The sequence below is a fragment of the Vidua chalybeata genome, chromosome 16 (genome assembly GCF_026979565.1).
Source record: "Vidua chalybeata isolate OUT-0048 chromosome 16, bVidCha1 merged haplotype, whole genome shotgun sequence".
Lineage (NCBI taxonomy): Eukaryota > Metazoa > Chordata > Aves > Passeriformes > Viduidae > Vidua > Vidua chalybeata.
Genome location: NC_071545.1, coordinates 4,450,001 through 4,475,217, shown reverse-complemented (window position 1 = coordinate 4,475,217; position 25,217 = coordinate 4,450,001). Strand labels below are relative to the sequence as shown.

At 42.9% G+C, this 25,217-nt stretch overlaps 1 protein-coding gene across 21 annotated transcripts in view; it reads right to left on the bottom strand.

Moving 5' to 3' along the window:
• Positions 1-24,614: 24,614 nt before the first annotated feature.
• The window catches only part of RBFOX1 (RNA binding fox-1 homolog 1), a 1,013,650-nt gene continuing 1,013,047 nt past the window's right edge, over positions 24,615-25,217 (bottom strand). For all 21 annotated transcript variants that reach the window (XM_053957185.1, XM_053957186.1, XM_053957196.1 and 18 more), the window contains one exon: positions 24,615-25,217. This exon is cut by the window's right edge. The gene's annotated coding sequence lies outside the window, so the exon portion shown is untranslated.

Here is a 25,217-nt window from a genome sequence, read left to right as displayed (position 1 = left end):
TGTACCTCCAATAACTTTTAAAAATCTCTCCAAGTTTGATGGGAAGATCAATTTACCTCCCGAGTGTGCGACATTTGTACACTGTTCATGCTGGGCAGAGAAGACAGACACGAGTTCACGTTGTGTTTCCTGTTATCCATCCTCCTCCCCTCCAAGGATGGCAGTTCCAGCCAGCTCTGAAGGACCACAAGGACAGCACACCCACCTGCAGTCACCCACAGCACGCTGCTGCTTCCCAGCCACGAGCCCACGGTGGGGAAAAGCTGCTGGAGCTGCTGAGATGGGGCTTGCAGGACAAAATCCCAAGGGAAACCACGTTTTCTCTCTCCTCTAACAAAACCTGCCTTGATACAGCAGCATTTTATTGGACTTGGTGTCCCAAACAGCCACTTTCCTGAGAACACAGCTGAAGTCTGAATCACAACAGCCCATCCTCACCAGCAACACCACGAGAGTTACGCACCAAGTTTCAAATCACATTTAAATGTCAGTCACACCTTTGCTGACCAAACAAGTCAGAAAATATGCAAAAGAAGGGCCTCAGTTTGCCCTTTAACACATGCAAGAGGAGTCAATAACATTGTCAAAGGTTATCATCTGGAAAGAGTTTTATTTTTTTAGAAGTCCTTACACACATGTGCTCTAGCAGAGCCCTGCAGCTGCTGCGAGGGCCACAGGCTGACATGGAGCAGCCTCCTGGGAACCTTTTCCAACTGTTTTCTAATTTCACAAACTTCCATCTCCCTGGTGCTGTCTCACGTTTCAGGAACATCCCGCTGGCAGCTCAAGAACCTTTTCTCTCTTACAATTTTCACACATCCTCACTCTCTCCAACACATTACTCTTCAAATCTCTTTTTCTCTGTCATCTAATAGTTTTATTTACACGGCTACATTCAAATCCACTAAAATAAAAATGTTCAGAATACAATTTCCATTTTGATTTTACAAAATGGAGTTACAGCTAGTTGGAAACACAAAGCTGTGCATAGCAGGTTTTAGTGCCCATTGGCTTAAATGTAAATCTTGTACAACACAAGGTCATTTCATTCCACAGGCAGGAGATTTAAGTCTCTATTACAAAATGTTTCATTTCCCCACATACTGAAAATGAAGTAGCTCACTCTGATCATCTAAGGACAGTAAGCTTTTGAATCTGATAACATATTATTTAAACCTGAACAGAGTGCACCACTTTTGTGAGAATGAGATGACATAAGATATATTTTAGAAGGTGCTAAGTAATAGAGCATTACCAAACAGCCACTGCAGTGCTTTAAAGTCCCCAGAAAACCATGTCAAGGAACAAGAAAACCTCTTTATAGCAACCCTGTTTTGATCAGTAGAAGTCAGCCAGAAGCCTACTAAACCAGCAACAAGAAAAAGCAACTCTGAGAAATTAATCCTAGCAGAATAAAGGTGTAAAAATCAACATTTGTAATTCTCTACTTCAGAATTAAATCTTATTTTAAGAAGAAATAAGGAATTCTGAGACATTGTGATACTGAAATGTCAAAGGAATTTAATGCTAGCTAGGTAATTCCCTGAAAATATTCAGATTAATCTCCTTAAATATCATGTTTAGGGCCAAACAGTATGTGCAGGTGTTTATTCTACATATCAAATATGTCAGTCCTACCTAAAGTGTATTATCACTGAATTCTCTGTCCCCCCTCTCCACACTTAACAAACTTACCACGTTTGTTAAAAAAACCCCAAAATCTTCCATACATTATTACTCCCTTCTTGCAACCCAGCACCTCTCTGTCCTTCTAAATTACGGGAGAAATAAACAAACAAAAAGACATTGTCACTTGGTCCCTTTCCATTTCAACTTATGCCAACAATTTCTGAATTCTTACACTTGAGCAAATGAGATGATCCACATCCCACAGCTTAACTGCACTCACACAGGAACCAAAGGACATTTCTGCAATCTCTTGGATCTTATGAGTTCTACAAATATGAAATATGGCAGGCCAGCCCACCTTGCAGTGACAAGGGACAGGGCAGAGCACTGGGCTGTGCCAGAGGTAGCTGAGGAACCCCAAGAGCTCCCAGTAACAAGGCTACTGTGTCAATTGTGTTCCCACAATATCTCTGTTTTCCAGCAAAACGAGCAAGCACTGATTATTTCAGGTATAAAATTTGTGAGTCAGCACCAAGTGATGCAAGGGTTTGAGCCTCCTGCAGTCAGGCTGGCACTGTTACAGAGAGTGCCCAGTTCTGGGCAGCACTGCCCTGCAGGGGCTCTCCCAGGAGACTCACAAAACCAACCCTGGCCTAGACCATCAAGAGGCCTGGGCATCAAAGTCTTTCAACATGGATTCCAAAGCTGAATTTTTAAAAAAGGAATCCAAGTGGTCCCTGTCCCTGGCAGAGTGGCTACAGCTATGGCCAGAGCAGAGCATTTGGGCTGTGAGGTTTCAGGGGAGGGTCCACCTGACACATAGAGCAGGGCACCACAGCCTTCCTGGAAGGAAGCCTCAACCTGTTCTGCCAAGAGAAATCAATTAATCTCATTGATCTAACATGTAGCACTGCCAGCCTTGGCCATGGAGCTGCTGCTGGAGATGCAGAGTGCTGACCCACTAATGCTCACATTAGCCTGCTGCGTGGCTGTGCCAGCATCTGCACGCAGAATTCACACTGCATGGCTGCATGGACCAGCCAAAACTATCTGGGACATATTCTATTAGAGATGATATTGCTTTTGCTCCAACAAGCAGCAACTCTATTGAGATTGGCTAATTCAATTTTCCCCATCTTATCAGATTTCTTTTTAATGAAACTGAACAATAGTTTCATTTGTTATGTTATTAGTTTTCCCAGTGGTAGCAGCAAGACTAACTCAGTTGAAAGCTAAACAACAGCGTTGTGCCAGTGTTGACTGTTTATCATCACCATGTGCCAGCTTCATATTGCAAAGTCGCCTTAGCCCATTCCTTTTTGTTTGCTTCCCATCCGTGGGGATTCACAGCTCAGAGGTCATCTTCCTGCTCCATCTACTTTGTGGATTAGCATGTACATGCATCTAAGTACCAGACCCCTGAAGGGATCTGAAATTGCCTGGGATGTCACAGTGATAGTGGGATACGTCAGACTGAAATAAAGTCTTTTTTTTCAGGAGGAGAAATTATCGTCTTAGATGTTCATACTTACAGTTCCTGTTAAATAAATATCTTGCAGCATAGACAATACAAGTTTTCGTCTGAGAGAAAACATCCAAATCCTCCTGTTGTGTTTATTAACTCAAAATCCTTTCATCAATTAACCTCCAGAGGTGCTCAAAAAAAGTTGCTATTCCTTAGCAACTACATTAAATTCCTGCTGCTTCAGCTGATTTATCACATTACAAAGACCTGCACTGTGTTGGTGTTTCAGGGAAATTGTATTGAGAAGGCAGGCTCATTTGCATGAGGCTTGCTGAGAATTTTTTTTTAGCTCTTTACCTTTAAAGAAATGTTGTGTTTGATCCATGTATTCACTGGTGGTGAGGCAAGAAGCCTGCCAGCCTCTGCACACTAAACCCTGCAGCACATTAATACAGGGGAATGGCCCAGAATGCACAAAACAACCCCTCAGCCTTAGCTCCCAAATGTGTCAACTCACTCAGCTGTGGCAGAGACCCCTATCTAAAACCACAAAGGGAGGGCAATTCCAGAACTGCTTGACAGATCAGCTCACAGATGGGAGCTCAGGTGACAGAGGTGATTAAAGACACCATGTCAGCTGCTCACCCAGCACCAGGGGAGAAATTGGCTTCCTGGCCTGCAGGTACCACCCTGGCCTCCAGATCCTGACCACGTACTGTGCCTCCAGGCCTCTGCCTTACCACCACCTGCCCATCTCTCCTGGAGGCTGCACCCAACAGGGGCAGGGGCTGCCTTCAGCTGAGACACAGAGCCCAGAGCACGGGCACCCAGTGCCGTGGTGGCTGTGAAGGGCCAGCTGAAGGGCTGGATTTACAGATGCCAGCAGATAACACATGAACAATGGCCAACTCTTGCTTTGGGAGTTTTTCAACAACCAAAAAACAATATGCTGCTAACAGCCTCAACCCATGGGAGTTTTGAATGTAAAACCAACACTAGAAAAACAAACCTGCTTTTCATGCCCAAACCAGACTGAAATCCATCCCACTCATATTAAAAAGAACAAGCAGAAGCAATCAAGAAGCAGCAAGCAAGGAATATCAATTTCTTCCTGGTTTTAAAGCATTTGCTGAGAAATCCATGTTCTTGCCCAGGTGAGCAGTGGCTAAGCTGCAACAAGAGCCAGAGAACCCCAGCACCAGCGTGCAGCTGGAGGACCCTGACTGCTGCAGGAGCCACAGGACACCAGGCCTTTGAGCCAAACAGCATGGAAATATCTACATTTTAGCATTATCCTTGTCTGCACCACCTGTAATGCTACAAGCTACAAGAGTTGCTCTTCTACTTCTTCAGTAATTTGCAGTGCCCAGAGACTGCACAGCTCAGACAGAGCAGCAATGTGCATTTCCACAGAGCAGCAGTGTTCCCTGAGAAGAACTCACCTTAATACTGATTGGCAGAGCACCTCTGCCCCCACAGGAGCAATATTCCAATACAATTTCACCTGAGTGCTGAAATCACCTGCTGTAATTCTTGTTCAGCCTACCCAGAATAGTACCGAGGACCCCAAACACGATCTCAAGAGCAGACACTTTTTTTCCCCCCAAGACTAACATTATTCCACAAATAAATAAACTAAACAGTTATAGCAGCAGTACCAAGGCATTCAGCAAATGTTCAATATTAAAGGTACTTAAATATTTACTCCTAAAGCAACACTGGAGCTCACAGTGTGCATTAAAAAGAAAAATACAATTATTTGCATTACAATAGCACCTGGGAACCCAGTCACAAATAGGACCCTATCGTACCAACACTGAACAGAAAAAGACAGTCTCTGAAAAGCTTTTACACTAAAAAGAATTGTGCAGTAATTTCAACTACATGTTATTTCGTTCCCAGGGCTGAGCCCCTAGTGCTCAGCTGCATGAGACAGTAAATATATTCTTACTCTGAGCACCATACATAAATTAAAAGCACAAGGACTCTATGCATCACTGGCTAGCTCTTACCTATCATAATCCCTCATTGTTCCCTATGAAACAGCAAAGCAGAGACTATTTGTAACATGCTTTGGGCAAATAAATTTTAACACTGTATTTTACATACATATATATATATATATAATATTTTTAGATATTCCAACACTAAATCTGTTTGTTTTTTGTTTTTTTTTTTTCTTTAAAGCTCTTCAGTTCTGCAGATGTAAAAGCCAGTATGTTTTGGGATTGATTGTAAGTCTGTTGTAACATGGTGTTTGCTTACAAAACACTCTGGCCCACACTGGTGATGAACCTTTTTTCTTTTGTCTGAATAATAATTAAAACCAAACAAGCTATACGTTCCAGAGGAGGTTGTACACAGGGGGAAAACATGAAGCTGCTGCTGTCTGTATCCCTGCCTCTAAATCCTGCAGCTTCCAATTTATGCTGGTTAGGGAAAACGAAGATAACAGTTTGGAAATGTAAAACACAGTCATACAAAATAAACCCCAAGATGTGTGAGCACTGCCTTTTCATAATTGTGCAGATCATTTAAAAAATATAAATACAAAAATGGAAGTCAGCTTCTGTAGTTCTAAAAAAACAACCTGTGGCCAATAAATCAGTAAGCTGGGTATCTTCTGCTTGCTAGCTTAGTCTGCCAAACAATTATGCAGTGAAATGTTCTAATTGCACTTTGATTTTAATGTTAAAACCCATTTCCATAATTTCAGTGGCTCTTTACAACACCGTTTAATATTTGCCAATGAAGTAAATGAGCTGCAAGTAACATTCACAGATGGTTCATGTTTTCCATTAAGTCTGCAAGCTAAGATTTTTCTTTGTTTACAAAAAAAAAAAAAAAAAAAAAAAAAGAAATTACCTTGGAGAAATCCCACAGAGGGGAGCCCTACCCCAATTGGGAAGTGCAGCCTGAAAACCTCTCAACACCTACAAGTGCTCCAGAGTTCCACCACCAAGCTAAGACACAATTTTCTCACAAGAGAAAACAAAACCTTCAAGTAAGGAGTTTTATAACAAACTCTTGCTGCTTTCTTAAGCCCGAAGTCTGGGGTACGACTGCTTTATGTTTAGGTTTAATGAACCAGAGCACTTCAAACTAAGCTGTAAGGGAGACACAAAGCCAGCTTCTCACATGCTCAAACCCATCTTCTGGGTTTCTCCTCAGATCTGCTTGAGATTAAGGAAGCAGCTCTCCCAAGGATTTTTGTCTGTTTCTGTTTTTATAAGAATAATTTATATCAGCATAAATCCAGACTTGCCAGCTCAGATATGTTTTAAAGAAAAATACCTGCCTTTTTTCTACTACATGGGATTTTTTTTTTATTTATACAGCAAGGTTTGACTGCTACAGTATTTGAAGTGGCATCATCCTGACATACTAACCAGTTTAAATTATATTGACCCAGGGTTCTCACAGCAGCTATTGATTGATCACAGTAGGAATTGAGCAGAAAAGGAGAAGAAAGGTCAAAACAATGATGATCTTAACGTTGTACTTTTGTTCAAGTGTCTACCCTGCGTGGGAATCCAGTCCCCAGCCTGCAGCTTATAGTGCTGTCAGAAAGTGGCAAAACACACAGAGATGTTAATCCAACTTTCTTAGGCAGCTCAGAAAAGTTGAAGCCCATGAACAGGGCCTGAATGCACATCCTGTTCATGCCTGAGTGGGAAGAAGTCACCGTGATTCAAGGGGGTTTGACCTGCTCTGGTTTATCATTTGTTTCAAACACAGTGCAGGCAATGATCCTTTCTCATTTCAACTTTCCATTTGTGTGCAACTCTAGTTTTGACCTAAATATTAAATCAAAAAGGAGCAGGGGTAGGGAGCAGAGGAGATGAATGCATATTTTTAAGGAAGGACAGGGTGCAGTCCTGCTCCCAAACTCAGAGTGCTGAACTCCCCTTGCAGCATGGGGGATCTGTCCTTAGGCTGTGGGGCTCCAAAGGGATTCTTCACAAAGGCATTCTTCTCCATGGCTCACTCACTTTGAGGTAAAAGCTGCACACAAACAGAACCAACAGTTCTGCATGGCAGAACATTTAAACTGTAATATAATGAGGGAACATCACGTTTGTTTACCACTAGCACAAACTGCTGCTCAAGTGCTGTATTTCTGAGCACTCACTGGTTGGATAAGCACCTGAAACATTCCATTAAAGCTCCTGGTCACAGTCTCCATTAAGTTTCTTTACACAAAATTAGTATTTTTTTTATTCAAAGTTTCAGGATAGAAGTAATTGTATTTTTCAAAATTATTTATGTCTACAGCTATCACTGACATTCCAAGCAAGAGAAATAAAATAAAAACCAACTGGTTCTGTGCTCATAGGAATCTATTTCCTTTTTTTCAGAAGCTCCGGTTCTAATGTGCAGACTTGCAGTTTCTATGTATTAAGTCTAATTTTGGGGCTGTTTCAGAATTAGGCAGCACAAGTGCACACTGATCTTGAAACTAAACCTGCTGCACAGGTAGGCATGATTTCTGAGAGCACCAGGCTTACAGCAGCCTCCTTCAAAGCACAAGAGCCCTAACCAGCTCCTGTGCATTTACAAATCCTGCACATGATAAAGTACTTAAAATTCACCCTGCAGTCATTTCTGCAAGAAAAGGTGGACATAAACCGTCAGATATGGACACTCTTAACCCCAGGGGCAGCATAAATTCTATACAGTTCTTCTCCACTCTATTTTAGTGCCTGTGCAAATACTCTTTACCTTCAAATGAAACACGTGCAGTGAAACCACAAAACCTCATTAAGAAGTGCTGGCTCCTTGCACCACTTCAGACAATTGAAAACCTCAGCAACTCGGAGATTGCCTATTATTTTTTCTCTTCTAAACACAGTATGAATAGCCATGAGGACACACTGCCTGTATCTGGTCCTCAGTCATCACTGAGACACAGTAACTTCCAGGCCTATTTATTTCCATGAGCCACTTGTAGTTCTGGCTGAATATGAGGCACTTCCACTGTGATGGCTTACACTGAAAGTACATCTTTGTGTGATTGCAGCATGTTTCCCATCCAGGCCTCCTCTGCCTCAAGCCATGATCACCTTCCATCAGCAGGGAAAGGGAGGCTGGGGTCAGTGATCACCAGTGAGGGGAAAAACAAAGCTTTGCTGGAGCACTCTTATGCTCAGATCATTCAGCCTGGAGACAAATGTTTCTGTAGAATGTGCCTTCTCTATTATAGCACAGACAATTCTTTGTTCTGCTGTTAGCATTTACTTTCAGTAACACCAGGGACCAGGTATCACCTAGAGGACACCAACAGCACTTGAAAAACCCCTGCTACTGAACTAGAAGAGAGACTAAAAGCCCCTCAAGTACAAACAGAAGACACAAACAGGCATTTTGGAGGGAGTTTTCAAACCTGTTACCCATTGTGGGGTGGGGGTATGTACATACACGATCCTCCTCTCTTCCTTCTAAGGCAGTGCAGGAACTCCTCTAGGGTCATTTCCTTGGCAAGCTCACTTCTGTTGCTGGCTGTAAGAGTCTGCTTCACAATTTAAGAACTTTTATCCTAGTGCAGGGACACAGCTGACCCATTTTAATGCTTTCTCCTCCCTCTGGGTTCACAGCTCCTTGGTTTTGGCCTTGCTACTCTCTTACAGAACTTTATTGGCACCTTCCAGCCAAAGCAAAAAAAGCCAAGACAATGTTTGTGCTCCAGTTTATGCAGATTCTTGAGCCAAAATTAAACTTAAATCACTATGAATTTCTGGTCAAGTGTCTCAATGGCACGTACTGTAACCAAGTGATGTAATCCTACTGACACTCACTCAGAGTAGATTTGGGGCAACAATATTTGTTCATTTCTCCCGGATAAGCCTGCATCACAAACAGGCAGAGTCTGAGTTATTAACTCACTGAAACTTCTGGGCTATAGCTCTATCTGAATAGCACAACTGCTGCAAGAGGCAGGTATTGAGAGTAAGATGAAGTGCTGGTAGCCTGCTGAGCACTGCAGCTCTGCTGCATTTCCAGGAAAGGACCTGAGCAAACAACCCGAGCACTCCACCAAAGCTGATCCCAGCAGCATCCTCTGACAGGAGCTGGTGACCAGGCACCCTGCACAGTGCCACTGCAGGGGGCACAGACCCCACAGCCCCTCAAATCCAGCTGTAGCTGTGGCTAGGAGCTCTCCCTGTGCCCTTTGCTGAGGATGGTTGTGTTCAGCATTAGGCTTTACTGTCAGCTGACTGTGGAGAAACAGAGCACCCCTGTGTCAGACCTAAAGGTGCCTTTAGAGCATCATATGCCTCTTTTCCAAGTATTCTTCAAAACTCACTGCTTGCATTTAACTTTTAGCTTCTGTAAGCCTTGTGTGGCATTAGTCTTAGCTGATTAAGTTGGCTGGAAACCAACAGCCCCCAATTATTTTACCCTTCTCAGCCAAACACCTTCTTCTCCCTCTTGCTTAGATGAGCCTCCCTGGTCCTATTCTCACAACCCTTTTCCCTCTTTCTCCAGGTGAATCTGCCCAATTTTAAAATACTGACTGTCCTCAAAGTGCTCCTCCAGCACCACAAGCCTTGGCCACTGGCAAACACCCTCCCAGCAGGACAAGGGGGATGGAAACACAAAACATTTGTGAGTGGAGATGAAGCAAAGGCACTCACCAATCGCCATCCCAGAATGGATGAGAGTCATTTAACTCATGACAAATTAAGACAGATTTGGACAGTGAGAAACAAAGACAAAACCTAAAATATTTTGCCCCCACACTCCCCTTTTTTGTCAGCTCCACCTCCAGCCTTCATCCACCTCTTTCCACCCTGCTCAGAATCATCTCCCAGACTGAGTTTTTTTTTTCCCTTGTCTCTCAATTAAAGGTGAAAAGTAGAACAAACAAGAGCTTGCATCAAGTAACACTCACCCAGGCCATTATTTTCTTAAGGCACAAATGTCTTCACAGACAAAACACTTTTCTCCCAAAACAGAAAGTGCAGTCTGAATCTTAATTTCCCTATGCCTAAGAAACAACCTTACAACCACCACACAACTCACAGGAGCAGAAACAGCTGCACCACAAAGCCTCTCCTTAATGCCTGGCTCCTCACAAGCAGCTTTCTTCATTAGGAATCAACCCTGGAATGTGCCTGGGAGATAAAACACAGCTGCAGCTCCTTTCAGGTTTTACCTTCAGGTGTAGCTCCTTTCAGGTTTTTATCTTACTCCCTGACCAATAGCAAAATAAACTGTGTTAAGGAGGAAAAAAATAGAAACAAACATCAGGAAAAAGAGAAAATCCAAGCTTGAAAAATACCTACTTTTAAAATAATTGGGAAAATATGTTTTGCATGTAACATTAAGCTATGAGACAGTGTCCAGATGTTTCAATTAATATAATTACAAGTGTGTTGATTGAGTTGAATTTCACAGGTGAAGACAATCTCTGATTTAATGTCTCAATAAAATGAAATAAAATAATAAAATAAAATATAAATGTAGTCAATTCTGTTTCAATGATAGTATGTGGCTACAAACATTTTAGGTTATTGCATTTTACATGAATCTATGTCAGTGTTTTTATCACAGAACTAAAGAATGTGCCCAGAATGTGAGCTGCACTATAACAAACCTGGTATATACAACAGCTCCTCAAGTACTGGGGACTTGGCTGAAGAGCTTTTGAGTTTTAAGGAATATATTTTTCTATAAAGCAGCTGCAGAAAATCAGCTGGTGACCTGTTTCTGACACACACTCTGCTGTATTATCCAGCATCATTTAAAGCACCACACAATTGAAATAAGAAAGTGGGAGACAAGGATATATGATAATACCTGCTGCTGAGCCAGTCAAACTGCACCAGAATTATATTTTTTATTTTGTTAATACTAAGCCCATTAAAAAAAAATCTAAGTCTCCCAGCTTTCAAGTCTGAATGTTTAGTTTGAAGCAGTAAAAGGTTCTACTTCTGTGCTGCTTTTTCAGTAGCAGTTTCCAAAGCAGAGGATCTCTGAAGGAAATTTCTTTTTGTAGTGCACACAGGATTGAGAAGAGTGTAGAGGTGGTTCAGGTTTCTGTTGGTCAGCCCCCAGCCTGTTCAGGGGACTGGCTGGGACTTTGCATGGACAGGATGGGAAGACTGGTTTGTGGAGGCCCTGGAAGGCACCCCTAAGTTAGGGAGACACAAGAAACTTCCCTCAAAAAGCTGTTAGGACCCCCTTGGCTCCTTCCCCTGTTCCTATGTCTGCTCCTATGTCCCTGAACCCCGCCCTCCCTGTTCCCCTATTGGCCATCATCTTTGTAGTGCCTGAGAGCACAGGTCAGCCCCTACCTCTGGGGACAGAGAGAAACCTGGACCCTCGACATGTGGGTGCTCTGGGACTCTGAACATCTCACCCCATGGCTGAATTAAACATCTGTGGGTATTGTGCAAAGGCCCTTTTCTGCTTTTTTACCCTGAACTTTACTAGCAGCTGTTCAGGCTGCAACACCAGTCAACGTTTTCTTCATGTAGAAATGTAATTGTATGTCTGTCTGTAAGAAAAGACACTTTTACTGGTTATCTTGGAGGTAGGGTGAGGACAGCTTTGCTGACCTCTCTTACAGATTCCCCTTTGTAGTCCAAGTGCTGCAGATTGAGGGAGCACCTCTGTTATTTTTTCCAGTCCTTGAAATACCCCAGGTACAAATGGATCTGGCAAAAACACAACACCCAAACAGGAAAGTACAAGTTTGCTCTTCCTGTGCCATAACAGTAAAGCACATTTTTCTGCAGGAGCTGACAGTGAATATTCTAATTGTGTGTATAATATCTCTGCCAATGGGGTGTGCTTCTATAGGAGAGGAAAAAGCACTCCTGGAGCTGCTGGCTGCACTAACAAGGGCACGGAGAGCCTGATGCTGCTGCTTTTCCACCCACAGAATAACCTCACAGAATAACCTCACTTTCCAACCTGTGCAAGGCTGGCTCAGCCCGCATGACAGAGTTGATGCTCCACGGCTCCCACAAGGAGAAAGATAAAATGTAGCCCACCTATTTCACAGTTTTGCTTTTTTTTTTTTAAAGTTGGTACTTTGAACTGAGATTGTTTTAAGTGTCTGGTACCCAAGGGAGAAGCAGTGTTGAGGCAAATTGCCCTCATTGGCAAATACAAATTAAGGTGTATGAGCTGAATGCTCTTCTTCTCTGCAGTCTGTGGCTAAACAAGCCCAGATTTGTTCCAGCGGGAGATCACCTAAAAGTGTCAGGTGCTGAAGGCAAAGAACCACAGCTAAATATCTCAAAAATGGTATAAAATGTATTTTGCTCTCTTCGGCCCTTACTGACTCAACTGAACCCAGCCCAGTGTCCGTGTTTGAGGAAAGTAAATGAAAAGTCATGCCAGGAATCTTGTTACTTATGCAATAGGGTATTAAAAACAGCTTAGACCAGCCAAGAATAAGTATTTAATTTGAATTCTTACTAAATTAGGTGCTTAAGAAGTTCAGGGAAAGTAGCATGTCAGGAGACCCAGATTCAAGCCTGTGATTCCTCTATATCCCCACTTTTTTATTTCTTCATATTTAAAGTACTTAATTAATCTATACAGAGTTTTTAATACAATACAGTTGATTAACGCTAGTAATTTCAGTGCCTTTTTAATATAACAAATCTCTTCTGAGAAATGTTCCTAGTTAATGATCTGTGTCATTTTTTAAAGTTTGCCTTCTGACTAATTTTAGTGGAAATATCATTAAATTCTTCATTATACTTATTTATGGCAAGGGCTGAATTGGATTTTTAGATGTTATGATTTTACCATAATAAAGACCTACAGCTCTCAAAACACACTATTCTGTCTGCTTTTGGAGCTCTAATATAAAGGTTTGGAACTGAGAGTAGCTTTCAAAAAAAAAGCAACAATGAGGAGGAGAAAGTTTCTGTGTGGTTTTGAGGCCACTGAGGTCACAGGAGGTGTTGGTCCAAACTGCCTCCGTTCACAGCTCTGCCAAAACTCCTGTCCTTCCGTGCCCTCCCCTCCCATGGCTCATTTTGGTCCTTGCACTGCAGCATCCCACTCCCCACCAGCACCTCCACAGTGTGGAGGCTGAGCTGGAAACCCCTGGCACTGGAAGGATGGGGCCAGTGAAGCACATCCCTCCCGTGTGATCAGCGAGTGCTGGCACCGCTCTGCTCTTTGCCCAGAGCCAAATTCCCCACGGCTCCTTGCCCTCTGCTCCAACGCGCACTCAGGGCTGTGTTTGCCATGTCCCCTCTCTCTCAGCTCCGTGCTGGGCTTGTGCCAGGGGCTGATGCCACAGGACATCACAAAGGATGGAGATGAAACCCCCCCCCACCCCTGCCGGTGAGCACAGCACGGCCACAGTTGGACTGGTGGCCACGGGGACACATTTCCTGGCCAGCTCCTGGAGGATTGTGACAGCTCCTGCTCTGAGGAGGGGCAGGGGGCATCAGTCAGGGATTTCACTACAGACAGCTTTTATCAGCAGCCTCTCCCTGAAGTTTTTATCTTTCACCTTTTCAGTTGGCTCAGAAATAAGGCAAAAATAACATATTTCAACCATTTATTTTTCTAATTACATTGTTTTCACCAGCTCTGCTGTAAATAAACACAAAATAAATATTGGTCTCTGCTTTTTAAACACAAGTGCTGGGGGTTTATTTATTTTTGTATGCAGAATATTTTTTTCTACTCCTAAGCAAAGCAAACCCTGGAAGAAAGGAGTGGCTGTGCCCCAGGGCTCCATGCAGGAAGGGCAGGTGGGAGTGCCAGGAGCATCACCGTGTGCCCCCTGCTCCTCCTGTGAGCTCCATCAGATGAGCAGAGTGTTGACCTTGGCTGTAGGAATTGTAATTTTTTTCCCCATGCCTGTGGTTCTCCAGGATCGCACAGCTCTTCTCAACAGAAGGCAAAGGAGAGCTGCTCTGCACTGGCAGCTGTGGGACACAGCTTGGATCCCACACTTCCCTTCCCTGATCCAGGGGACACACCCATGTCCCAGGTGAGACCTGCACAGTCTCCTTGGCTTGCTTCTCCTTTCATTCAAGGGCTCTCCTCTCCCTGTCTACTCCTGCTTCTTTTTCATTCCTGGCCTCTTTCCCAAGGCTCAGGGGGAAAGCTGGGCACTGAAGTTGCTCAGGTTCTGCTTCAAACCACTGTGGAGATGCTGAGCATGCCAGGTCAGCCTCCCTGCCTGGCACAGCCAGACTCAGGAGCTCTTCCACCCTATAGCAAACAAAGTACATGGGAATAGGAGAGTCAGCTGGGCCAGGGTTCAAAGGACATCAGGAATTTCTGCCCAAGAAACAGAGAGGAGTCAGGCCCAGGCAGAGCTGAGTGGAAAATGTAGCTGTGGTGGCTGGTGTGAGTGTAAACCATCACATGAATTATGCATTCCTGCTCATGCAAAATACCAGCATATTTATGCATCTTCCTTTACTCCTTATCACTTTACTGGACAGAGCACAATGTTTTCCCCATCATTATATTAGATCTTGAATTAAGGCAACTTCCTTGTTAGAGCGTGAGGGTTTGGTTGGCTGGACTTTTTTAATTGCTACTTTTAAATTCTACTGAAACAACAAGTAAACAAATAAAAAATTCGTTAGAGAGAGGCAGCTCAAGTTAGATGAAAGTTTTACAGCACAGAGCTCTGCTTTCCAAAGCAGCAAATCCAGTCACCGGGTCATTAGCACAGCGTGCAGCGCCACAGAAACGAGGAACATTAGAACTTGTGTCGTTTGCAAGATTTACTAATATTTCAGTGTCTTAACAGCAACGTTTCAGCCTAAAAGCTTCCCAGAAGGCACTTAAACATTGGAAACAGCAGCTCTGAAGGGCTGCGGGTGCATTTACTCATTACGAGCATATTTAAAACAGCGCATCTGGGCTGGCTGGTGACGACTTTGGGGCTGCAGGGAGAGGGCAAGGGGAGCATCCATCCCCTCTCTGGCCCTCTGCAGAGCACACGTGGAACGGTGCTGGGGCTGCCCGTGGGACTCGTGGCGTGTACAGATCACACTTTAGTGCTGGGCTGGGAAGATTCCCCCGCAGAAGCCAACGCTGATTACGATCCGGGCTTGATAGCTCTGCTGCTTTGAACACGTCAAGTTAATTTCATGCTGAATAAGGGGAAAACTTATGCCTGTCACAGTGCTGTGTATCAGTCAGGGGCGAAGAACAAAGGCTTTGAAACCCAAATGGCTGCGTTTGCCACATGGCTTGGCTGCAAAGAGGGAAATGCAAGTGCCTTTGTGCTCTCCACAAGGCAGATCCTGTGAAAGAGGAGGTGGCTACAGACAAGTCTTTATTCCACATAAAATGACTTTGCATAGAGCTCCCCAGCACTGGTGGAGGCACTCTCTGGGAAGAATGGCTCTGCAAGGTTGCTCTGCCTGTCCATCTCTTTTTCCCAGGTTTCTCTTGAAAGATATCTATTATAACCACTTAAAAATGAGCCCAAAGGAACTCCTGCCATTTAAAGTCAGGTTAATATACAGAGAGAGTAGCAGTCTACTCTAGGGGGTTCTTTGGTCTTTTATTTGTTTTGTTGGGGTCTTCTCCCCAGCTCCAAAACCTGTGTTATGCTCTTTAAATCTTTACTTGTTGTTTGATCTTCTCAGGCTCTTGTTTCATATTAGGAATTGTAAAAAAAAAAAAATAAAAAGAAAGGAAAAAAAAAAGATTTAAGAGGAAACACAACAACAGAAAAAAATCCCACTGAGTCGAGTTATTTAGGCAAACTGCTTCTCCTGGATCAAATACAAAAGTAAGATCTCAGAAAACCTTCATAAGCTGCACCACAGGAATGCAATTACTACTGGAAACAGTGCAATCACAGTTGCTCTCTTTCAGAAGTAATCTTTAAAACTTTAGTTTTCAGTAAAGCCATCTTGCAACAAGCAACTCCACATGCAGGAGGAAGTCCCAGATGCTTTACAGATGCGTGATGCCCACCATGGGGGATTTTCCAAACCTCTGCATGGCTCATCTTGAGGCTTTTTCAGTTTTGTTAAACTCTGAAAGAAGCAGGGCCTGTTGTAGATCAGGATATGGCACTGTACCCTTCACTAATAGTAAAAAGTCTTCTGCATTGTTTTGTATCACTCTTTAGCACATTTATTGTTATGCAAGGAAAGAGCGTCCTGTGGCAATTTCTCTATTCAGCTACAAGCTACTGGCGATTTTTCTAGTCAGGAGGAGATATTTAAAAGTGACTTGAAGAGTTAAGCCTCCCAACTTCCTGACAAGACTGCTGGTTTCCTTCTCTTACGTAAGTATTTGTCCTTTTCCTTTACATTATCATCAGATGCACAGAAGAGTTGATTTGCTTTCACAGTTGAGATTCTAGGAAAATTCAATTTTGAATTCCTCTTAACTCATCTAGGTTGGGCTATTATACAAACCGTTCAGGAAAACATAAGGTCAAAAAACATTTAACTAATTTATCCTGTGCATGTGGAGGAATGCAACTCGGAGAAAAGCCTCAATTCTACGTTTTCTTCAAGGTCGAGTTTACCTTTGAAGGCTAAAAGATAAATTCTCTGTGCAGCAATGTGGGAAAAGGGAGCGAGCGGCCTCCGTTCCCCATTGCACAGGAGGACTGGCACCAGTGATGGGAGAGCAGCAGCTGCAGCCCCGTGGGGCTGGGCTGTGCCTGGTTCATTTAGGACTGCTGGCAAAGGATTGGCACGGCTCGCCCGTGGTTCAGCAGCTGTGGCTGTGGCCTTACAGAAAGGTGACACACGTGAGGGCATCAGACACATCAGACACCCCTGAACCCCTCCCGGCACCCAGCCTGTGCCTCCCTGTGGCATCCCAGCGTGGCTGTCCTCACCACCCTGCAGGCAGAGCTTGGAGCTCCCCACCCAGGCAGCTCCCTGCGAGGTCTTACTGAGCCTGATGTGACTGCCCTGGTGTGCTTTAGTGTGCATTTGTGGTGCATTGATTATTTAGTGGTGGTGGCTCTTTGGTACACCCCAGCTCTGTGCTTGTCCCCAGTTTAACCAGGGGAAGGCTGGAGCCACTCGGGGCAGGGGTTGGTGGCTCTCATCTGCTCTAAGGGCTCAGCACTCCCTCCTGTTGTGTGCCCAGGAGGGGCAGGACAGTTGAGAATTTTCCTGCTTTGGTGGAGTTTTCAGCAAGAGAGTGAAACGTTTTCAGTGAGTTCTAAACTCTTTTTTTTTCTAAGAAACTACACAGTGAATGAAATATGATAGGCAAGGATCAAAATAAAGCTAGCCTGTGACTCATACAAAATATACACAGCTGCCCCAAACCAGGCTTTTAATTTGTTTATTCTAAAATCCTGAAATTCTATCTACTTGGTAAGATTTTTTTAGCCCTAACTTAAAAAAAAAAAATCAATTTGTTTTTGGACATTCATTCCTGAATTTACAGAAATCAGATCATCTTAAATGCTTATGTGTTCTGGGCTGAACCCTGCAAATGAGCAAATTTAAACTGTTAGCTCTTCTCTGATTAAAATACACTCTTGGTGTTGTTGTCTGCGCGTGCTTACACAAGAGAGAATGGAAAACTTTCACTTTTAGTGTGTCTGCTTCTCTGCAGCATGTTCACAAACACCAGAGAACCTCATGACTTTTCCTTTTAGCATCCCTAAGGTTATTTAAAATTCCTAGGACCTACTCACTCAGCAACCCATCTTCCTCTACCTCAGCGCTGTGCTCCTTTGCAGACCTGCAGAATTGCCAACACATCTTCTTTTTCCATTTATTTATTTGTTTTAATCTTTAAAAGAAATCCTGACAATATGGAAAAGAAAATGAAGTTGAAATTTAGGAGTGAAATTAGAAGAGAGAAGGACTTTCATATTTGTAGAAAAAGTGCAGAATTCTCACAATTTAAAAAAAAAAAATTTTTTTGTCATTTGTGAAAGTTCTAGGCAAGCAAGTCTCCCAAAATTGGACCACACCTCTTCAGATGACTTCAATCTCCTAAAACCCTGGGAGTGCTTTGTCTTAAACAACTTGAAAACACCTCATCAAAATAAGGCAAGTGGCATTTGGGGGCTTTCAAATAATCCTGTCTGTCCTTTGGCGTGCAGTGGCAATGTTCTGAAGATCCCCCCTCAGTTTGGGTAGTCAGTGCTAACCATGGTGTCTGTTGGCACCTAGTTCCTTCTGACCTTCAACAGGAGTGACTCAGGTGGTTTTCACTTTCCCAGATCTCCAGTTGCCTTACAAGAATTCATTTTACTGGGGATTTGTTTCTTAGGGTGTTCCAGTAATGATATCCTGTTTTCCTGTCCCCAGTCCCATGCCGGGCTCCACACAGGTATGAAATTCTGTAGAGTGGTGACAGGATCAGGCTGACTAAAGGACAAAGAGACAGACTACTGGGGGAGAGCACAAATTTGCATGTATTTCCATTATTTTGGCACTGGGCAAAACGATTTCTGCATTGACTTCCCCTCAAAGCCACCGAGAATAACGCTATAAAAGAAGATTATCAGAAAGTAGGCCATGTTGCTCTGCTTATCATATTCATGTTGCCACTTCTTATTTTCCAGAGGTAGGTGATTTCAGAGTGGATTCAGAGTGGATGGCTGGTGCAGCATGCTCTGGGGATGTTTGCCTTCCTCTTAATCCCAGGGCACAAAAGGTGTCTTCCCATTCCAAGGGTTATGGATGGTTCTTGCCATGGGAATCAGGCATTGGGGGCCAACACTGGGGCAAGACAGGGGCAATGTTGAATTTTTATAGCATGGCCTAGAAGAGGGTAATATTAAAAAAAAATAAAAAAGCCATGTACCAGAATCTAGAGACATCCCATAGGAATCTCTTGTCTCTCTGGCAGAATGTACCAGCTGTAGCAACATGCATATTTCTCTCTCTATTCTTAGGGTAAGAGAACTGCCAATAAAAGCTTCTTTTCAGCTTCACAGATAAAACTATTTTTTCTCTTGCTAGCTATTTTTCCTGAAAGAACTTTGTTTGCTTTTTAACTGTAGAGCAACAGGGCCCCAGAAATTTCAAGTCTGTGATGAAACCTCAGTTACAGAGCTCATCAGCTGAGTTGTGAATTAACAATGTCTGTATCCCCGGGCCATCATTCTTCTCAAATAATAGGGAGCTGGATCATTGCCCTTCTGGGTGAACATCAAAAGTTGTGGCCAAGAAGATGTGAAAGATTGCTTCTAGAAGAATAAAGGTGAGGACAGCAGAGGCACTCAGAGCTGCAAGTGCAACTGCTCATTTCATTAAAAAGGTGGCAAATCTGTGGGTGGCGAAATCAAACAGAGGTGGGAGTGTTACAGCCATGATTTTCCATGTTTTCTCAAGCACTGCAGAGCTAAGACATCACCTCTCACTTCAACATTTGACAGATTTTATTTTATATGTCAGGCACCTCACAAACTTGAATTTGATTTTAATACTCTGGTAAAGCCTCCCTCCTGGTAATAATGTTCTGCTTTCTGCTTTATAAACCACCAGAAAATCCATATGTTTCATGTTAATTCTGTTGAAAATACCTTGAACTGAATATCCTTTTAGAAATTTTGTTACACATTTCCAGCCTTAAAAATTCTTATTTTGAAGAACTGCATCAAAGGGCAGGTTTAAATCTTAGCTTAAAAAAAACATATGCTCTGCTGGAAGTGTAGATAGTGGAATCTTTTTTTTCCTATAAATCAAGTACAACCTAGTTTAATTGTTATTGTGGTCCCTCCCCACTGCTTGCTTTCCACTGTTATACAATCACCTCCTTTTGTTAGAAAACAACAAAAAAATTAGGTTTAACTATGTCCCCTACTGGTGGCCTTGAAACTTTATGGCCTCTCCCTGATACCCCATTCACATGACAATGTTCAAACCAGCCTTATTCTTTCTCAGGACAGGAATCAAACTCCTGAATAAATCAGAATTATTTCTAGTGGAAGACTTTTTCCTAAATTGCATTTATGCAACTTGTAATTACATTTCACATGAAGTACCAGGGAGGATTATAGGGAATAGGAGAGCACCTACTGTAAATATCTATTTCCCATAGAAGATATCAGAGCAAGTTATTAGCCCTTCGTGGTTGTAAATAATTAATTCAATTCAATATTTAGGGTTACCTGGGGTTTAAATTGGTACTGATCTTAGTCTAATGTTTCCAATTGCAGGAATTGAAACCCATTACTATCTGCCTTTGCCAGCATGCAAAATGTTAATCTTGATAGATTACATTATTCTTTATAGAGAACACTTTTTGTTCCACTTATATTTCAGCATCTTAACTCCTCGACATAAGGATGCTTTAGCTCTTTATATTGAGAACACTGCACATTTATTTTAATTGGATAACTGAGCTTTTCTGCTTACTGAGCTGTCTGCCTGACATTTGCAAAATGCAGCTTTTTTTTTTCCCGACATAACCTAGCTGTTCATTTTTATAAGGCCTGTCATCCAAAACACAGAACCTAATCCTTAATTAGTTGTCATATTTGTTTAGATGTTATACATCATCCATTGGACTGAACTGTTTGGTTTACTGTCCTTTCATAATGTCCATTAAATGATTATTTTTGCATTCACTTATGTTTTATTTAACAGTTTTCCTACATCCTGAACTCCTGACTCACAGGCCTGCTGCTAAAGAGTGAAATCATTAAATTGGCCAGGCACAGGGGCTGCCCAGGCAGTGAAGGGTAGATCACAGCTAATGGAGCACACCCAGCCCAGCAGGGCTGAGCAGGAAGAAGGCTGGAGGGCTCTAAAGCACCTCAACAACAAGCTTTTCTCCAGTTTGGATATTCAGCTGTAAGTCCCTTTTGGAATAGGAACTCCGAGGAGCCAGTCTGTCCCATGGGATGCAGAAGGGACACTCCACTGTCACCTGATCCCCTTGGACAAGCAGTAGGGCCATGGAGGCAGGTTTTATTCACTGTGATGTGGAGCAGGCACTGGAGTGCAGGGCAGAGTCCCAGCCAGCAGACTGTGCAGAAGTGTTTCTCAGTGACTAATTATTGAAGTGAAATGGAGGGTCTTTAACAGAAGAATCAAGAACAACCTAGCCCAATATTCTCATGGCAACTACTTGTGGGAAAAAAAATCCTGTACAAACTGAGCCAAGAGAAGACTTCTAAAAGTGATCTCCCACATCCATTTGTGAATGCCTTGAACATGATGTCAGTGGGCATGGCAATCACCTCCACCTTCCCTTCCACCCAAAACTCATTCTTTGTGCCCCTGCCAGGCACTGCAAAGCACACAAAGCAAGGTCACCTACCCTGAGTGCCCTGGCAGGACATTATGTAGGAATCTAAAGAGTGACAGCGTCTCCTGTAGAGAGCTAAACAGCAGCTGAGCAGGAACTTCTGGCCCTGAGAGCTGCCTGCCTGGACACCTCGAATGATATTGCTGTTTCCAGGTCCTTTCATGGATACAATTCTAAGTATCTGCCCTTCACAAGTGGGCAACCTGCATGTTCCACTGCCCTGCTGCCAGCAGGAGCTGTGTCCCAGCCAGCCACAGCTGGGACTCATCCCTTGTGTGGATATAGGAAATATACCTACAGAATTAAATACAGCACGGAATAAAAACCTTTCTTTTGCACGTGAGAAAATATGCATGAGCTCTTGGATCTAAAAGCACTTCTAATATTTTACATCCCTGTGCTCATCTCTTGTCTTACCTGAGGAAAAGACTCAAGTTGATGGTATACTGGCATATACTGCCCATCTCTTCCTCTGATCCTAGCCCACGTCCACTGTGCTTTTTGCAAAGTGCTGCGAGACAATTATTGGTATGCAGAGCACTGGGGAAGTGCTGGAGAGGCATGAAAGCTGCCTGGAAAGTCTGGAAAGACTCAGCATAAAGCTCCTGTTATAGTGAGAGGTGAAGCATATGCCCTTTAGGTATAAATGAAGCATCAAGATAAACTTTTATAATACTGGAAAATGACTCTTTTTGATGACACTTTCATAAATTCTTCAAAGACCTCCCAAAATCATTGTCCCCCTTCTGATCTCACCTCCCACTCGAATCTTCTCTTCCCACAGAAACAAGGTTACTTTTTATTTTACTTTTTTTCTTCTTTTTTCTTCTCTCCCTTACACCTACCAAAATGATATTTCAGCTCTACTTTAGGGAGGAAATGATTTGCACAATCTTTTTTCCTCATGCATCTGTACTGTAAAACTGAAAAAATGTGGCAAGAGGAACATGTCAAACTTGCAAAAAAATCACTTGAGGCAAGAAACAGCAATATGACATGACAGCAATTGAAACTGAAGACAAGGTTCTCAGAAAGTTGAAGAAAATTAAATTCTAGTTTAAAAAAGAGAATCCTAAAATTTTACCAAAATTAGAAGCTAATAAACAATTTGAATGCCCAAAAAGATGACCAAGGACAGAGTAGTACAGAACATCCTACAGAGGGGCAGCTCTAAGATCTTTTAAGACAATAAGATCTAAGACAATTAAAGCAGTATAGGAATTTAATTATAGGAACTTTAAATAATTGGAATAAAAATATCCTGCAAATATGACTGCCTTTTCTCTTTCGGTTACACGTGGGCCTTTCCTTATTCTCTGGCCAATTGTTCAACAAATACAAAGTTCTTATTAATTTCACATGTGTTGGCTACTTAGCCAAGAAAGGAAGCACCACTGTATTAGACATAAGTAATGATACCAGACAAAAGCAGATTAATCCAACCACATAAAAATTATGTGGCATTTCAGGTTCTCCACGTGGGTCTACGTATCCCACTTGTGTTTATCTGCCAAGATGCTTCTCGCCCGCCTTCAGCCCAAATCTTACCCAATATTATCACCTCAGTCATTCATCCAGCCAGCGAGGGAAGCAGTGCAATGCATCCATCATGCCTGATGTGCAGAAGAGTACACTTGGACATTTAGTGCTTATGTGTCATACAAAGGTTGAAATTAAGCATGGCATAATATCTCCTCACCATTCCTGGCAAATATCAAGGTTTCTTCTCTTTAGCTTCCTGAAAGGATTCAGGCACTTGGTAGAATAAAACTTCCTGCTAAACTGCAACCCAAGCAATATTGAATCCCTTCTCTCTGTCTTGTTTTCCTCTGCTAAATTAGAGTATAAAGGGGAATCCAGGTAGAAGAGTCATAAAATTCTGTTGGCATGAATGTAATACGGCCAAGGCATGTTACCCTCAGCAGCCTCATGTGGACCTGCTGGGCTAATGGGCATGTCTAGAGCTACAGCATGTGGACCCCTTTCTTGTGGCTTGGGCAACAAGCCTGGCAGTGACAGGAGGAGCCTCTGGAACAGCTATTTTGCTTGATTCCCTGGCCCTGATGTGCACAGAAACAGGCACTGTCCATGAAAGGGACAGCTCAGTGGAAGGCTAGCTGGAATCTGCAAGTCTGGAAGATGCCTTTTTCACCCCTACGAACAACCCCCAGTTATTCCCCGTGTATCATGCAGTGTTGCCTGGAAAACACAGCTGATGCTGGTGGTGGAACTTGTCATCTTTGGAAGCAAACCTTGAGCCCAGTGCCGTGCTGGCTGTCCCAGGCCTGCGGTGGCAGCTGCGGAGGGCGCACACACGGACACAGGGACAGACACACGGACAGCAGCCCTCACACACCCCAGAGGCAGGGCTGGCTCTGGGTGGGACCCAGCCCCTGGGTGGGACCCAGCCCCTGGGTGGGACCCAGCCCCAGCAGGAACAGCCCCGTGCCCCAAGGCAGAGCGCTGGGGGCACACTGTGGGCACAGGGCCCTGGGGCCACCGTGGGCACAGCCCGGGCACCCACACCGCGAGCGGGGAGAGCAAAATGACTTGGAACACCAATGGATTTGTACCTTTTCAGACTAAGCTTTTATTTTGATATTACAAACCATTTTTCTTTATTCACAAATCACGGTTGTGATATAAACACTAATTTCTAAAGACAGATATACACATTTTCTGGGTTTGTAGGGTTTTTTTTTTTTTTTAAATCTGTTTAGAAGTCACTATATTCCACATATGGTAGTAATAATTTTTTTCATAAGTCATATTATCAGTAGTTATTTATATAAGTGAAAACATTCCCAATATATATTGTAAAAAAATTTCAAATGCTTTTCTTACATAACTATTTCAGACATACATTTTAAAATTACTACTAGGAGTACTGTAGGAGTTTTATAAACAAAATATTTTCTAATATGGGCTGCACCCTCAACCTTTCAAGATAATTTTAATAGACTAAAACGCCATATAATCATTTGGAGAGTGGGAGCTGTAAAGCCATCTCAGGAAAATTAAAATTGCAAATAAATTCTGTTATTCTCTACATTAGACATTTTGTGTGTGCAATTCCAAAAAAGATGTCTCATTCACACTTTAAATTGGAAGCCTAACATTTGGTAAACATTTTTCAATTTGCTTTCATCACGGTGTTTAAACAAAATTTACTTTTTTCTTTTTTTTTAATAGGAGGCTTGTTTTGCATATCTTACATAATAAATGTGGGGATCGAACTCTTAATAAATTTTGGTTCATTCCCTCACCAGTATAAATATATGTTACTGCCCCATTTTTCATCGATTAATATAGTCTCTTTCTCTCTCTGTTTCAATTTTAAAGATAATTTATTTATCATCCTTAGATATAAATGCTACAGAAACTTTGTTTTCAAATCTTGTGAAACTTTATTGATGGTTATTGTTCAACTGATCATACTGCATGCACATACGATGACAAAGAGAAAGCCTGATCACAAACACTTTTTTTAAAGCAGAGTTGTTATAGCAAGTTGGCAGGTTCACAGCGGTGAGTTGATCATTTACTAAGGTGCTGGCCGGGAGGCAGCACGTTACACATGAGGATATAACTACCTGCAGCAAACCCCTGGCGGGACGCTTTGCCGCGTTATTTATTTAAATACAAAACCAAGAAGACCCGTGACAAACACCCCAACTTAGGTTAACTTGTAAACAGGACAACATGGAAAGAGTCCAAACATATGCACAGACAAACTGCAATTTTTCAATGGTGCCTGGAAGCGTTTCCCAGGCGCTGCCGGGCGGCGTTGGCCGGGACGCGACCAGCGGCTCTTCCTGGGAGCGCTGGGGTGGGAGAAGAAATCCTGCTTTTGTCCCAGGTGCAAAAGTTGTCTTGGGCCCAATATTGAGCAGAATGGCCTCAGTTTGGGTTTGGAAATCGAACAGTGGGG